The 15,129-nt window shown below is 38.7% G+C and overlaps 3 pseudogenes; 2 read left to right on the forward strand and 1 right to left on the reverse strand.

Annotated features, from left to right (window-relative positions):
- Positions 1-11,551: 11,551 nt before the first annotated feature.
- LOC102490031 (pre-mRNA-splicing factor RBM22-like) lies at positions 11,552-13,037 on the forward strand (annotated as a pseudogene).
- Positions 13,038-13,354: 317 nt separating this feature from the next.
- Positions 13,355-13,871, forward strand: LOC102490459 (transmembrane protein 256 pseudogene; annotated as a pseudogene).
- A 616-nt stretch (positions 13,872-14,487) lies between these two features.
- LOC102490882 (cyclin-dependent kinases regulatory subunit 1 pseudogene) lies at positions 14,488-14,727 on the reverse strand (annotated as a pseudogene).
- Between the last annotated feature and the right edge of the window lie 402 nt (positions 14,728-15,129).

The raw sequence follows: 15,129 nt of genomic DNA on the forward strand, positions 1-15,129 counted from the left end.
TGATGTTGCCAAAGGGATAACTCTAAGAATAAGCTTCCAAATTTCAGGATATGTCTGTAATTAAGAAATCTACTGAAATCTAGATGTAACCAGTCCTTAGAGAGTACTAAAGAACTCTTCAGCTTTGGAAATAAATACCAACCCCCAAATAAGTTAGAGTTGGCTTAATTAAAAACAAACTATGACCTGAGCAATTTTGTATTTTTCATTTTTTAACACTTTCTATTTATTTTAAGCAAAAAGCTCTTTAGCTGATCTATTCTGATTCTTGACCTATCAATTACATCTAAGCATAAGTCATTTTAGTCAAATACTCAGTTGGCATTAATTTAAATAAATTGACAGGCGGTTTTGTGGGGTTTCAGGATATTACCTTTTATGCTATTTACTCTGCTCATTGTGTGTATGTATGTGTACATGTGTGTGAATGCACATATATGTGTGTACCCTACACCCAGAAATCAGCCCACAAGAGGTATATGGTATGGTAGCTACAAGAGAAAAAATATGAGCTGGTGGAAATATAGGTAAAGTCATTGTAAACAAGGCACATCAAGTAAAACCCTGTGAGACTTAATTGTTTCATTTTTTAAAAAGTTCAAAAGTCAGTAGAATTATTTTGATATAAAAAGGTTGCTATTATATAGTCATGCAGCTACCATTACCTTCTGCTCCATATCTCCTGGAGCATCTATCTGTAACAATATAAAAAGCACTGCTTGGAACTGTATCTACTTTTCAAAGATTTCTTATGTTTGGCAAGAAAGTATATTCAACTATATATCTTTAACTAAGAACATATTAGCATTCCTCTCTTCATCAGAAACTGCCAATATTATGTACTATTTGGGGCATTACAATGTTTATTTAGTGGTTTGACTTCAAATAAATTTAAAAGGAATGTAGGGTGGCTGTCTGTGGGAAGGGGGAGGGAAAGGTAGTCAGAGACACAGAGGGAATATTAACCACAATCATGTTTTATTCCTTGTGAATATTGGATACTTGCTAATTCATTGTGTTACTCTAAACTACATTATATATCTGAAATACCTGATGACAATTGTTTTCAGTACTTCATGTACTTTCCTATAGAGACACGTTCCTGTGAAAATCCGAATGCATTTAAAAAATGAGTTGTTTATCTAATCCTTAGCTTCTTCCATCTGTCTGCTCTGTCTTCAAAAGGAGACCTTCCCTAAAGCTTGTAGGTTGCCATAAATTACCAAACCCTGGAGAACAGTGATACTATAGTTTTAATTTTTTTTTTAACTTTACAGCTTCCACATAAACTCTTAGGGTATTAATTTTAGGAAATTTTCATGGATTTTATACAACTTGCAGTTAAGTAATTTGGAATAAGAGGAAAACCAATTAAAAGTATTTTCATGCAAGAGGCAAGACAGGGCTGAGATCATTTAATTGTTCTCAGTACTATACCTAGCCATAACTACCTCTCAATATCATATATGCATGTCAACAGATTACAAATTCTTAATGTTCTTATTGCATACCCCCCCACTATCCTTTCAGACCTTTTCCAGCTGCCAAGCAGTAGACGTTTTCTTCACCTTCTCCTCTTATCTACAAAACCTATTTCTCTTATTGAGTAGCTCACTGGACATCACTAGATTTCATTTCCATCTACTCCTCACATCTGTGAGGATTAAGCCTGAGTAGAGATGAGAGAGGCAAGTGCTCAGGTAATACTTCCGTTCGCATTTCTTTTTGCAGAGGAGCATTTACAAAGCATTTGTCCCATTGCAGATATCACTTTCCTATGGAAAAAGCTGTCCTGAGGGCAAAATTATACAGGTTTAGAGGTCAGTCCTGTCATTTTCAGGAGTAACCTCCATTTCAGAAGTCACTCGCCCCAAGAACAATGGCCAAGGTCAGCCAGCGCAGCCAGCGGTGCTTTTGTTTGAGAAGAGATAGCCCTTCAATGCTGAGAAACCCAGCTTCCAGGAACTGCAGGCCTCAGCCCAGGCACTGTCTTTCACGTAGTCCTGCAGAGAACAATTGTGTGAAGCATAGTGACCTCAGAAGCCCAAAGCCTTACAGGCTATTTATGAATGCAGCGTGCTCAGAGAACAGGCTCAGGATGAGGAAGCCCTATCAGAGCCCAATTTAGCTCCCACCAGCCTGTGATAGCATCCCCCGAGAAAACAAGGGTAAATATAGCAATCACCAGTTTCAAGGTAGTAAGAAGACCAGAGAGGTATGTTGTGACTCTGAGAACAAATATGAGAGAGCTCCAGAGTTTAACCAGATAAGTACAATTCTGGAGGTATTTGTTGAGCTAAATTGTCGAGGTTTTTTTGTGTTTGTTTGTTTGTTTTTGAGAGAGATTTTTGCTATAGGTTATGCATGCACTCTCCAGAGAGAAAGAGTGAGGAATCACCCCCCACAGGGGAGAATGGGCACACAGCAATCCCTTCTCCTCCATTCCTCTCAGGATTTTGAACATGCATGCACATGCACCCACTGTGAGTTTCAAGCCACTGGGTCTGGGACTTGAACTGCAGTCAGCCATGTGGGAGTCCAGTGATGTTACCAGTACCCATCTGCTGGTCTCAAGGTGTCTTTTTTATTGGCCTTTTATCTTTTTGGCAGAATGTGGAAATCTGACCAATGACTTCCCTTTTTATGTAAGAAACTGTTTAACAATTAATATGAGAATAAATGATATTGTTCATTCTCAAAACATGATGGCCCCATTTTTATTTCTAGAGCAATAAAAATAGATAAAATGGTCTCTTTCCTGGCAGTTCAGCCACTTCCGACTAATACAGCCTATCATCTGTGGGGATTAGGCCTGTCTAAAAATGCCCTCAGCAGACTTCAGTATAATTTACCTGATGTGACATGTCTACGTTAGTAATAATGACAGAGGACACCCCTTATAGCGTCAATCACCTAGTGAAAGAGAACAAGAGCCTTTTAAAATAAAAGGAGCAGCTAATGCATAATGGTGTAAGACTATAGCCTCATTGGTACGAAACCTCCTGCAGTTTTTTGCCTTTTCCCCAGACTAGACATTTCCCTCTTCAAAGGGCTCTGTGCAGTTTAAGATCTAGAATTCCTTTTATGAAGTGTCATATGCTAAGGCTGAAGCCGATGTTAATTTAATTGAAGTGTCAGGGAACAATATTATCAACTGTAACTGGCCTTTCCATGAGAAGTAAATGGCTCTCAGTAACAGGGGCAGATTTTGGTAACCAAAAGTAATGTAGTGACGTTTGGGAGTGTAAAGTGCTACAATCTTATTGAAAAGAAACACAATAGCTTAGTAGGAGCCACAAAGGAAGTTACAATGTTGTGCCAATAATTCCTCTGGAGTCTCTCCTAAATAAATCATCAATAAAAACTCCAATGCCCTAAGTACAAAATCGTTCATTGCAACATAATCTGTAATGACCAATACGCCAATCTGCAAAGAACAGAAAACAAAATCTCTATTGTCATGAATATGCATGTGGGACTCCCAGGCTGGTCTTCAGTATAACTGAAATATACTTTCATTTTACAAATCATACACAACACACATGTATATACCTTTGAAAGAGTGAGTTGCATGCTAGCTAGTCCAAGTCATTTGTCAAGATAGTTCTAATAATCTTGATGTAATTCCCTGATGTTCACTGGAAAAATGATAAAACTGGTTTTGAGCTTTTCGGTGGTAAAACAAATCAACCTTCATGTTCTCTGAGAGGGCAGAGGATCAATTTTATATATCTCTTGCATTTTAAAAAAAATGTATATTCCACCCAGTGCTGGGTGGAGAATCTGTTACTTATCATTTCTGACCATGGGCTAGTGACAATCTCTCTTCAGAGTCCTAGGTATACATACAGCGAGAATTAGTGACCTTGGCCTTGCCCTTCTCCTCAGTCTTTACCAACAGGAGAGCACATATCCAAGACAATGGGACCCTTTGTGAAACAGTGTAATTCATAAGCACACAATGACTCAAGAACAAAGCTTTACAACTGGTGTGGAGGAAATTACATCACTTTTAGAATGAACAAGAGTCTTAATGCTTCATCGAGCACATATATAGATATGTTTCTTACCTTGGTAAAATAGATAATATCACAATGCAATATTCAGAGCACAGTTAGGTGAGGATTAAAAAAAAATCAGAAGAGAGGATGGGGGAAAAAACTCTTTTTAATGTTACTTTTAAAATTCTACCTAATTCTGTTGATTTTGAAAAATGATTAATAACAATGGCTTGCTGATTATTTGAGAATTTTATGTGTCTGGTGACTTTAACAAATTAGAAATGCATGCGTCTTTAAAAAGTCAAGGAGAGAACTCAGAACTGTTAGCCTGGAAATAACAAAAAGCACTTTCACAAAATTATTTTTTACCTCAGGGAACGTGTTCCAAATCATAGTCAAGATTCTGAGTGATGAGTTGATGAATATGTCAACTCCACAGAACTCCATAGAAGAACATGAATTCAAGGGGAAGAATGTGTTTAGGGGAGGGAAAGAATTTTATTTAAAATGCATTGTAATAGTTGTTCAAAGAATGTATGTTTCTAAGGAATAGGAAAGGACAAATTCTCTAGTGAGAGTCAAGGATGCATGTGAAACCTGTAGGGAGAGAGTGCTACCAACACACAACGTACAGGTAAGGACAGTCTTCCTTCATGTCTGAAAATGTCCAAAAGGTCACTTTCTGCACTCTGATATAAGAATAGTTTTCTCTTCTGCAACAGTTTCTATGAATACTTAGGACTTTGCACACCAAGTGTGCAAAGAATAAAAGGTCAAATTTGGACTAGACCCATAGCACAGTGGTTTAAGTACTGCGTATTGGAAGCTAGAATGCACAGGGCTGACTGCAGTTCAAGTCAGCCCTGAGACTCTCAAGGCCCTGGAGCCTTGAGAGATATACTGAGTATCCCTAACCGCATACCAGGGAGAAGGAGAAGAGAAGGAGAAATTGAGGAAAAGGGATTGTGGAATGATCATAAACGACTGGGGGTGCTTCCTCTGTTCATGTATCTATCTCTCTCTCTCTCTCTCTCTCTGTGACTGGGGGTGCTTTCTCTGTTCATGTATCTATTTCTCTCTCTCTCTCTCTCTGATAAACAGATTCACCCTCTGACAAAAAAAAAAAAGTCATATTCACCAGTCTAATTATTCTCACTTTCCTTCTCTCTCTCTGGTCAAATTAATAATAAGAAAAAAATTAAAAAAAAAGAGTACCCAAATCCAGCAGCTTAATTATGAGCTAGGTCTTGATGACAAGCACATGTCAATATTGCCTGAATCTGGTGTATCATTTTTTAATACAGTTTAGAAACTGTAATATTGGACTGTCAGAAAAGTCATGATGTTATTTTTCTCTATGCATGTGTGGACCTTGACCACCAGACTTAGTGAATCTAAATACTTCTGTGACATAAAGCTTATTTTAAATAAACAGGGTTGTAAACTAAAGAACAAATGAACAGTGTTATAAACCTTAAGTGTCAAGAGTACCCTCCACAAATCTTTATCACGGTATGTGTTTATCTACCTTTTCAGCTGCCTCAACTTAAACAATTCAAGAGGGGGAGCTATGCATATTTCATAATTTTTATTCCAGACTATATTTGTGATTCTATTTAGAGAGGATGTATTTTCATGTAGACATAGGTAGATATGCATAAATATTGCTGGTTAAAGATGTGTTAAAGCATCATTCATCTTTGTGTTCCTGTTATTGCTCCTAGCACAATGATTTGCCTGCAGTAAATACTCGTTAAATAATAAAATATCAATTGTTACCTTTATTCCTCACTCTATTAGCATAATTACAATTTTTTTTTTAAATCATCAGGCAACTAGCTGTAGTTACAATTTGTACATTGCATAGAAGAGCTCTAAACAGATTTGGGTCAGGCTGGTTTCAAACGTTGATCCTTTTCATGAGGTGAATGATCTTCAGAAAGGTCATGGCCATTTTAAAGATTCTGTTTTCTCAACTAGAGAACAAGGAAGAGAAACTCAGCTGGCTTATTTCATTAGATTCCAATGACTAAGATACGTGAACGTGTGATCTAAAATATAGTCTATGCCAGTTTGCATTTTAATAAAGTCTAACATTCATGTCAGCCCTTTCCACATGCTGGTATGTGAACTTAGTCCTTATTATTTTTATCACATGTATAATTATGAGACATTTTTCTATTTCAGCCAGAAAAAAAACAGAAGGATTCAGTTATTACCAGGTCTATTCAACAGGGTTTTCACAGAATGAATATCATAGCTTTTCAAAGACATTTCTTACTATATTGAAAGATTTCATTTTGAAGAGATACTCATGTTTTGCCAAGAAAACATGTAGTTTATTGTGTGGAAACAATATAAAAGTTATTGTTTACAACCCTTTTTGTACCCAATTCTAGGATTTCCAAGAGAAGGGAAAGAAGTAAATGAATGTATGTAGTCATTACAACATTATGCTTTACCTCAACCCACCCCGTTTGCAAGCACCAAAGTTTGACGTTGGTTTCTAAATTTAGAACACAGTTTTCTAGAGGTTCTATATTTGGGAAAAGGAGATTTCCCTTGTCTAGGAATACACCCTTTCCGGTGCTCTCTGAAAAATCCCAGACGGGAGTTTTTCTAAAACCAAGTAAACAATCTCAACTCCTTTGCTATTTATCTCAAATTTGAACTGAGGTCATTCGCTTTGGAAACACAGTTGGTGATTTGACATGAGTGGTAAAGTCACCCAACGCTGTGTTTTGGAGATTGAGACCATACCTCTCCTCTGATTTCACGATCTTGTACATTCTTGTACAGGTTTGAAGTTAGAAATGGATTTGAAGCCAGCTCTGTCTCTACACCTGGCTCTGTCTTGAACAAGTTAGTACCTCTTTCTGTTAATAGTTACAATTATTTTATCTCTTGGAGCCTCATTCTGTCATCTGTGAAGTGTAGGATGGATATAGAGATTGATAGAGGTAAACTTGCAGAGTATTTAGCAGGGGTTTGGCAATGAAGTCAGTCAGTGATAAATGGTAGCTCTTGACATTAGGTGGTAGTTATGGTAGAGAAATGAAGAATGTTCTAGTATTTCATTTTGCTTAAAGACTTTTAACCACTAGAAGCATTACCTTTTTGCTTTTAGTGTCTTTCTTTACACAACTTTTCATTCAATCTTATTGAAGTCAGGTTCAGATTTTCCTTCTGGCAGATTGTTCCATTTCCAGTTTTCCCCAGTGGATGAATTCTTTTTTCTGTTTCTGATAGAATAAATAAGGGCAGCTGATAGCCACAAATCACTCTAACTTCCTTTGGAAATTACTTCATTGATTTCTGAAATGATAAAGGACCTGTAATATACCTATAAATACACTCATTAAGTCACAAATTGTTCATGGCAGTACAGGAAATCTCAATATGCTATCCAGGCATCTTCTTCCCCCAAACACACATTTTCCCAAGGGCACCCAGTCCGGATCCATTATCATAAGTACAGCTGGGGCTGGAGTCATGAATCAGAGGACAACTTTCCAGTTCCTTATCCTTTCTGAGTTCACCATGAGAGTAGGCAGTTTTTAGGCGACGTATTAGGTAAGAACTAGGAACACTTGTGTAAAACAAGATGAATAGTTATCAATCAACTTTTCTGTTATATGATTAGAGTCTGGCCTCAGAGGAATCTCTCTTAAAATACTGAAGGCTCTGGCAAGAAGGTGGCACCGAATGATTCAGGGAATCAGAGACTAGAATACATTCCTTAGTGCTGGCAAGATGTTCCATTTTCCAGTTTCCCCAGTGGATGAATTCTTTTTTCTGTTTCTGATAGAATAAATAAGGGCAGCTGATAGCCACAAATCACTCTAACTTCCTTTGGAAATTACTTCATTGATTTCTGAAATGATAAAGGACCTGTAATATACCTATAAATACACTCATTAAGTCACAAATTGTTCATGGCAGTACAGGAAATCTCAATATGCTATCCAGGCATCTTCTTCCCCCAAACACACATTTTCCCAAGGGCACCCAGTCCGGATCCATTATCATAAGTACAGCTGGGGCTGGAGTCATGAATCAGAGGACAACTTTCCAGTTCCTTATCCTTTCTGAGTTCACCATGAGAGTAGGCAGTTTTTAGGCGACGTATTAGGTAAGAACTAGGAACACTTGTGTAAAACAAGATGAATAGTTATCAATCAACTTTTCTGTTATATGATTAGAGTCTGGCCTCAGAGGAATCTCTCTTAAAATACTGAAGGCTCTGGCAAGAAGGTGGCACCGAATGATTCAGGGAATCAGAGACTAGAATACATTCCTTAGTGCCAGGCATTTTATTTAAAGATATTCCCCATGTCTCATGTGCTCTGATAGTTGAGGGTTCACTCATATTGTCTTCAAAGTTTAAGAAAATACCCAAGATCTCAGGCTCTAGAGGATGGCAATGGTGGCTTTATTGCATACAAGGTTAACCACCAGATGTCTACGTAAAAGCAGAGACACAGTTTTTAGACATCCTACTTGGAGCAGAGACAATATTCAAATCATTTTATCAGAAGGCTGATCAATACACCCTTTGAGTAAATATACTCAGCCATTAAAATTTAGGCTCAACCAAGCTCTGAACTTGTTGGGGAACTTAATGGCAAAATTCATTCTTTCTTTTTTCTTTTTCTTGTCATTTTGTCTGTGTTTCACTCTAACTCTATATTGGTTATCTTTGGATTTTATTATTGTGTTGAAACCATTTCAATTTGTTTCTCCCAAAATCTTCTAATCTCCAGTCTCAATCGGTGAGGTGTTAAAATAATACGTTCCAATGCTGCCTGAAAGAAAACACAGACAAGTGGCATTGAGGGCAGGCGCTAGGCTCTATGGCCTGGAAAACACACTTATCAATGCCTTTGTGTTCCCAGAACCATACAGCACACCTACCAATGCGAGGTGACCTGGCAGCTCAGCTCACTCTAATCAAAATAGAATTTATAAAAAATCACAGTTTATGTGCCAAAGAGAAGTAATTCAATCCAAGTAGAGAATAATATCCTTCTGGTATTTTATTTTATTTTTTTTATGTGCTCAATTTGAACTTTTGATCATCCAACAGAAGCAGGAGTAACTATTCACCACCATTCTTCACATTGCATTTAGGAACACCAGTATCCAAGGATTACCTGAGGAGTGCATATTAAATTCCTGATTTTACTTTCTTAAACGTGTCCCATTCTCTCTCCAATGTCCTTGTCTTTTTTGTGAAAGGAAAAAGGCAGAATAAGCCTAAACCTGTTGAGACCAGCAGCATATAGTGAGAAAAAAGAAAATCTCCTGGGTAGGCCTCGTTCAAATCTCTTTAATGGCACTCTAATTATATATGACCCCCATGGCAGCTTTGGTGTCACTTTCTTTGGAAAAATTATTATGTATTTATCCCCGAGGTTTATGTTGTTTCTCTTGGAGAGAATCCACCAAATGACTCCTTGAATCTGCCCTATGCTTAGCCAGTTTGTCATTAACTGCAGGTGATTACTGAGCAATTAGAATTAATCAGAACCTTACATGGAGGATATGTTAGTCATCCTTGTGGTGGCTTTCCCCCCTGAAGTTCTGTTTTCTTCCAGTTGATTCTTCAATCAGTCCTCTAGCATTCGGGTTGAAGTCTAAGGTTTTTCTTGTTATTAGGTATTATGACATGTTTTCATGGCTTCCTATCTTTATGTATTTTTAAAGAAAAAATTGGTGAACATTTAACCTACTTTTTCATATAAGTAAAAATTATTTTCTTCTAGGTTTGCCCTCTGCTATCAGAAAACTTCCTTATCTCTCAGTAGCTTCCTACATCATTCCTACTGCCAAGTCTGGCTAGAGCTTGTAATAGGAGAGCTTAATGGTTTTGCATGTTGTGTGAGTTTTTGTGTGAGGGATGACACGTGCCTTTATATTTTAAAAACAAATAATTCCAGAAAGCAGTATTTTTCTTGAGCGCTGAATACTATAATGCTTTACATTGACAAATTTTGGATATAGAGTTTTCTGAAGTATATTGTATACTTTATTTCTTTTTAAAACTATTCCATGGATATTTTCAACTTTTTAACAACTTAATGAATCATCATGTATATTCAACCAATTAACAGAAAAAAAGGTAATTTTTGTCTTTTCTTTTCTTTTTTTTTTTGGTGGTGTAGAGGAGTAAAACTATCAGTCGGATTCTTTTAGTAATAAAGAGAAAAAAAAGGAACCAGCAGTTAGCTGGTTAATGAATCATCATGCACATTGATTATTTTTCTCTACTATAAAACATAATAGCCTTGAAACAAGTGAGCTGTTGGTGGCTGTTTGTTCCTGTATAAAAGAATTCCAAGCTGCTGATCTTTTATAATCCTTTGTTTGGCTTTTGTGAACTTTCTATCCTCTTCACTGCTCCCATGATCTGTAAAAACTGTTAGCTTTCGCCTCTTACTATGCTCTTGGTGTTGCTGAAGGCCCTCAACTAACAAAATACATTGACGCATACAGTATGCGTTCTTTCCATTGAGGACATTGGATTCAGTTGATTTCACTGTTTGCATATAGTAACCGCTATACAGTGCTGGCATTGAAAGGAACCTTTAACGAGAGGTCAAAATGAGGGGACACAAAGTATAGGTTTATGATATGACTTTGAATGAGTGGATATAAATTGCAAGAAAGCATATAAATAGTCATAACCTGTAATAATAAACCCAGATGGGCAAGAATTAAGACGTTGTCTGTTCTTACACTTTATTTAAAAGCTAGGACTGGATTATTACATCAAAAATAAAGATTCCTGAACATACCCCAAACTTTCTGAGTCAGAATTTTCAGAAATGAAGTTAATCATTTTTTAATATGCAACCAAGGTAATTCTGAGAAGTGAGAAAAAAGGGCACTATTTTGTAAAATGTTAAGTTAGGCTTATTATGATAATTATTGATGTACTAGTAAAGCACAGAGAGTCTGGTTAAAAGAGAATTCCAACTGATAATTAATGGCATTTTTATAACCTTTTTCTCATCAAGAATCATCTTTTGTTTTAAAGTTCTGTAAAATAGAAAACTTATCTCACCATCAAAAATTTAAAAGTAGATATTTTTATTTTCAAGACACTAAATGGACACTAAATGGGCTACTCTATGAACCCCTTAAAAGTATATGCAAACTATGGGACCAGCAGGTGGAATGGTTTTTAAGGCAGTAGACATTCCCGCATGACTGACCACAGTTCAAGTCCTAAACCTGGTGGCTTGCTTTCTCACTTCCCTTCTCTCTCTCTCTCTCTCTCTTATCTCTCTCTGTGTCTCTATCTGTCAAATTAAATATGAATGAATAGATTAAATTAATTCTTTTAAAAAAAGGATATTCAAAATATTTTGTATATACTTGTTTTTTCAGGAACACACAATTGATAAATTTTAAGTGATTTTTACCCATTTTAGAGATGAAGAAATTAAGACTTACAAGGATTAAGAAACTTGCCCTTCATAGTGAAGAACAGAGTTTTTTTTCCATGAATGGTTACAAAATTTTTTAGGCCTCTGGACACTCTCAAGATGGCGACCCCTCTGGGTTCCAACACCTACAATGGGCAGAACTGGGAGGATGCAGACTTTCCCATTCTGTGCTAGACATGTCTTAGAGAAAACCTATATATCCAAATGACCAAAGAAAGATATGGGAAGGAATGAAAAACTTCTGCCAGGCCATTCATAGTGTTTCTTAGTGTCCTGGGGTCCGCATGTATTTCAAGAAGACCAAAGTATGCCAAACCTGCAATAAATTGATGAATGTCTATCAGACTTACCTCTTAGAGTATGGCCTGCCCAATCAGGTTCCAGATGCAAGATTGTCTTTTAAAGATGACATGCCAAAGTCAGATGTCAACAAATAATAATACTACACACAGAATATGGAGAGAGAGATTTATAACTCTGATGAAACACGGCCAGTTGACATGCTGTGAAAACCCACTTCCACCAGTGACATGCAACTCAAACTGGCCCAGACTACACCCTATTACAAAAGGAACTGACCCCACATTTTCTCCTTCTGGGTGAAAGGAGAGTGTAAGAGAGGAGAGGAGTGTCCATACAGACTTGAGAAGCCTATAGATCCAGATGAACCTATTGCTAATCAGAATATTAAAGACCGGTATTATGGAATCAATGACCCTGCGGGCATCAATCATGCCTTATCTGGACCCAGCTGAGGATAAGACAATCACCACACTATATGTTGGTGGTCTGGGTGATACCATTACTGAGACAGATCTAAGAAATCACTTCTTTTATTTAGTTATTTTTTTGGAGAGGTTTTTGCTATAGAGTGCATGCACTCACCAGAAAGACAGAGACAGAGAGAGAGAAAGCAAGAAATCACCCCCCCAGGGGGGATGACAATGCCGCAATCCCTCCTCCTCCATTCTCCCCTTGGGGTCTTGAGCACACACACACATGCACCCAGTATGAGTTTAAGCCACTGGGTCAAAGACTCAAACTGCTGTCCACTACATGGGAGTCCAGCGACTTAGCCATTATGCCAACTGCTGTTCCCAAGAAATCATTTCTACCAGTTGGGAGAGATCCAGATGATCACTGTTGTGCAGAGACAGCAGTGTGCTTTCATCAAGACAAGATGCAGAAGTGACCACTGAAAGTTCCTTTAATAAGTTGATGGTCAAGGACTGCAGTCTCAATGTGAAATAGAGAGGACCCAAGCAGCAAGATGAAAAGAAAAGAAGGATGGAACCACAGGCTCTGGGATCAAGCTCCAACTTGTTCTGGGACTGCTAGGAGCCCTTCCTCCTCCTCCTGCAGCTGAAGAAGCCTCTGCCAACTACTTCAACCTCCCTGCAGGTGGCCCCCCAGCTGTCACCTTGCTGCCACCCCCTGGCATTGCCCCCCCCCAGGTTGTGACCCACACATGTTCCACCTAATGGGACCACCTCCTCCTTTCATGAGGGCACCAGCACTAATCCACTACCCTTCTCAGAACCCCCAGAGCATGAAAGTTCATGCTGCACAGCACAGCTGCCCCTAGCACATTACCAGCACTCTGGGCTTCTGTGGAAGAAAGGGTGTTTAAAAATTCAGGCAAACAAATCTTGGAATAAATATATTTTTCCTTCCTTTGTAGTTTCCATGGTAGTTGAATGTGTTCAGATGTGGGCAGTCATAGAACGATAACTCTGCTTTCCTACACATACTCAAAGAATCAGGAGACCTCAAATAAGCTGCCATTATCACATCTGGTTACTACCATAACATTACTAATAAAACCTAATTCTGTTCCCTTCCTGCTGTAGGGACCGTACCTGGTTGGATTGGAATGTCCAGCAGAGTTACCATCCCAATTACATGTTCATTTTGTATCTTTGTTGGGGAGAAAAATTGACCTGTGGGCAGCGGGGTTGGGCAGGGTGCTTTTGACCATTTTTATGTCCATTGGGAATTTTCCTTATCATTTCCTTATCATCTAAAAAAAAAAGATTAGGGGTGGCCTGAGTGGTATTCATCAGGCATGTGACCATCTACAGCAGTGCGCTGGCTAAGGGCTGCTTTCTGCTGCATGGGTGCTTTGTCTGGAGCTGGGGCGTTAAGCTTGGCAACCTACAGAGCACACAGCACTCAATTTCTGGATGCCCATGGGAAGGAACTCTTTGAAAAGGCCAAGTACCACTTCTTCCACAATCTGGCACTGTTAGGGGTGCCCTGTGCAGAAAGCCCCTCTGGACCAGTTTGCTCCTTGCCTCTGGAATCACCTATTTCTGCACCAGTTTTTACTACCAGGCTCTGAGTGGAGATCCCAGCATCCAGATTGGCTCCTGTGGGAGGGAGCCTGCTACTCTTGGGCTGGCTTGCCTTGGCTCTTTGAGCTGCCTTTTGTGTAATTTTTGGGTTTTCTGGGTAAGTTTTTGAGAGTTGGAGCAGGAAGGAAGATTAAAAGAAAAAGACAAAGAAAGAAAAAATTTAAAAAAGATTACTAGTACTAATCACTATAGTGGTATAAGTGTGATTTAACTCTTTTTTTTATCATACAAACTTCCTCTTTAATCAAGGCTTTGAACATGGAACAGATTTCTTGAATAAAATGAAAAGTTTCCAATACATTGAAACTTAAACCCACAAGTCACCACACATAAAACACCCAGCAGGAAAAAACAGAACAAGTTTACATGATCCCTGCAACAGCCATGGTCTTAGTCTCGGATGCTTCCTCCATCCGTCAAACATGTTCTTCTGGAGACAGATGGCATCATGGCTCCCGGGATCACACTCGGTGGCCCATAGAGCACTCCTCTAGCTGGGCTCCTGTGGTTTGGGCTCTACTCAAGAATCAAAGCAATGACCAGCACATCCAAACAGTGTATTGAATATCCTTTAAATATCAAAGTGAGAAACAGGAAGGCGACATAATCAGGTTATCAGAAAGATGTTAGAAAGTAAGGACAGCTGTGTAGAGCTAGACACTGAAAAGTGGCTTATTGGCTTCATTTGTTTGACTTCTTGGGTAGTGGCCTCCAGAACAGCAAGATGTGAGGTTCTGGTTCATGGATCATATAATGGACCCATCCCTGACTCTGCTGAATGCCAGGATTCCTCCATTCAGATTCAGACATCAAATGGGTTTTAGGAACCAGCTTGGCTATGTCCTTGGGCAACATGACATGCCGATACTCGAACTTCTCTTCATCGTATTTGTCTGTATAGTAAATTTGTTTGTGCGACATGACTGACGGCTCTGCTTACAGATCTCCAGTCCAGCTCCGCCAACCTCCAAACAACTCCCAGTCACACCCTCAGAAAGACAGTAGAAACCTTCACTCAGCACAGCCCACGTCTTTTTTCTCTCTCTTTTTTTTTTTTTTTTTTGAGAGGTTTTTCACTATAGGGCGTGTGCGCTCGCCAAACAGACAGAGAGAGAGAGAGAGACAGAAAGCAAGAAATCACTCCCCAGAGGGGATGGCCACGCCACAATCCCTTCTCCTCCATTCTCTTCTCGGGATCTTGTGCACGCACACACACGCGCCCAGCATGGGTTTTAAGCCACCAGGTCTGGGACGCGAACCACGGTCAATTACGTGGGAGTCCAGCAACATAGCCATTACGCTAACTGCTGGTTCCCTTTTTTT

This window comes from Tupaia chinensis, unplaced genomic scaffold, assembly GCF_000334495.1.
Source record: "Tupaia chinensis unplaced genomic scaffold, TupChi_1.0 Scaffold144180_1, whole genome shotgun sequence".
Lineage (NCBI taxonomy): Eukaryota > Metazoa > Chordata > Mammalia > Scandentia > Tupaiidae > Tupaia > Tupaia belangeri.